The sequence below is a fragment of the Alligator sinensis genome, unplaced genomic scaffold (genome assembly GCF_000455745.1).
Source record: "Alligator sinensis unplaced genomic scaffold, ASM45574v1 scaffold1322_1, whole genome shotgun sequence".
Classification (NCBI taxonomy): Eukaryota; Metazoa; Chordata; order Crocodylia; family Alligatoridae; genus Alligator; species Alligator sinensis.
The window spans coordinates 697,295-699,531 of record NW_005842116.1 but is presented as its reverse complement, the minus strand read 5'-3'; the positions used below and the strand labels follow the sequence as shown (position 1 = coordinate 699,531).

The window sequence follows — 2,237 nt, the reverse complement described above, 5'->3', positions numbered from 1 at the left end:
TGCGGGGGGAGGGAAACCTCCTTATAGATTGATTGACCAATACTTCTGTTTTTTTCAACTTTGACATGGTCCTTGCATGTCTTCAAAACTGCTGAGATTTGCTTTCACATGTATTTGTTGTTTTAGCTGTGAAATGGTTTTGTGTGTGTTTTCTTTTTGTTTCTTTGCTCCAGATTCCTTGTGCAACTGCGTCAGTCAGTCTGCTTCTCTTCCCTGCCCCCCCCTCCATTTTTCTCATCTTTAAGGGTAACACTTCCTTATGTTACAGGGGTGCTGTGAGAATAAATACGTGAAAGGTTTTGAAGCACTTGGAGGCCTACTGATTTAAAAGTGCTATATAGGAAGAGTGGCTATCATTACCGTTGCAACACTTGCGCAGTAGACTTGTACACGGACAACAATAATCGTAACGTTAAACTCTTTCTTAGTTTTCTCATGGGCTGATTAGTTTGTTCCCTTCTCGGAAGAAGTGTGTGCATGTGGTTTGATTTGTTTCTATTTGTATTGTGACAATCTGTTCTACAAATGCAGTGAACAGCTTTTTGTCCATTTGGTCTCTTCTCCCCCCCCAACCCTTTGGAAAGCAGCCCTTTGCCTTGTTGTCTTTTAATGAAAGCATTTGACTAACTTCCTTGCCCCCTCCCCTTGTTGTTAGCAGGGCCTGCTTCATCACTGCTGACCTTTTAAAAAAAAATTTGTATCCTTCCTGTATTTTCTGTTTGCTTAGTAGGCTGGTTACGCTAGAATCCATGTGATTTCTCGATAGGACTGGCTCCACTGCACTACAGGAAGATGCTGAAATACGAACAAAAGACCCTGTCACTAAAGAGCTCAAAACTGTACATCTGGAGCAGGAGGGAAAAAGCATCTCCACTATATAGAGGGAGGAACAATTGCAGCATTACAGAGGTCACAGGATATAGTAATGACGTTTAGATGGAAACTTAACTTGCTGTGAATGAAAATGTGCTTTCTTGCATTTCCCACTGGAATTGAATTTCTAAAGGGCCTGAATGCTTGTTTTCATCCTTTTTTTTTTTTTCCAATTCTGTGGGCTTGGTTCCATGAATGCCTTTAGGAAATTTCCTTTGGTTATGAAACAGAAATGAAGACATGGAAGATGAACAGTAAATGTGTAAATAGATGCTGCCCAAGGCTGTGACTCTTGATGTTCTTGACTATAAGTGGTGTAATGAATCTGGGGTATCTTTGTATGCAGACAAACCAGAAGGCCTTGACTCTGAGCTGACAAGCCCCGCTCGGGTTCATTATGATCCAGCTGCATTGATGCTACAGGCCCGTGTGCCATCTAACCTGCTCTGAGAAGGTGATGGCAACGCCTGACCTTGCCTGTGCACTTGCACCGTGTTAGGGGGCAGGGGTTGGCCATTCTCCTATTGTAGATACACTTGTAATGTGAACTGAAGTCAGTGCAAAGATTACAGTTATTGGGCTTACACGTTATTTGAAATCTGTGATAATGCTGTATTTTATGCTGCTTTGCCTGTACATTAATGGAACACAGCACGGATGTGATGCATGCTTTTAAGATACGGGAAAAGCTGAAGGGGATGCAGCACTTGTTGCTTGAAGTTTGGCAGCTACACTTGTGATGCAACTGGTCCCAGGGCAAAGCTGAGACTCTGCAGCTGGGAAACACATTGTATTTGTCCCCCACAAAGACTGAAGTGGTGGGCTGATTTCCTTCCCCCTCTTCCGGTCACCCTTCCCTTTGCATTGTGCATCGCCCTCATAGTGTGGAGCCCGGTCAGGCTCCCCCACTTATCTCATCCAGATTGGCTACAGTGGCTTTCTTCTCTCTGAGGTTGGTCTGATGACGTCAGCTGTTACTTCCCATTGATGGGGCTAACACCCTTGGTAGTGGTAAATGGCTGCACACATCAATGGAAGAAATCCTTTTGTTTTGGCCCAGGCTTCTAATTCCAAACACTTCTCACTTCTGTTCTGTTTTCTCACTCCAAATGTGTCTTGCAGGCCGGCTACAGTGGCTTTCTTCTCTCTGAGGTTGGTCTGATGACGTCAGCTGTTACTTCCCATTGATGGGGCTAACACCCTTGGTAGTGGTAAATGGCTGCACACATCAATGGAAGAAATCCTTTTGTTTTGGCCCAGGCTTCTAATTCCAAACACTTCTCACTTCTGTTCTGTTTTCTCACTCCAAATGTGTCTTGCAGGCCTTTATAAAGATGAAACCACTGTCTTCCTCTAGATCGGAA

At 44.0% G+C, this 2,237-nt stretch overlaps 1 protein-coding gene across 8 annotated transcripts in view; it reads left to right on the top strand.

The window, feature by feature from the left end:
• SRGAP2 (SLIT-ROBO Rho GTPase activating protein 2) overlaps window positions 1–2,237 on the top strand; it is a 163,915-nt gene that overhangs the window by 12,928 nt on the left and 148,750 nt on the right. Inside the window, exon 1 of one of the 8 annotated variants that reach the window (XM_025205519.1) lies at window positions 386–406. The exons of the other annotated variants lie outside the window; for them this stretch is intronic. The gene's annotated coding sequence lies outside the window, so the exon portion shown is untranslated. Of the gene's footprint in view, window positions 1–385; window positions 407–2,237 lie in introns of those variants that run through there. 8 annotated transcript variants of the gene reach the window in all.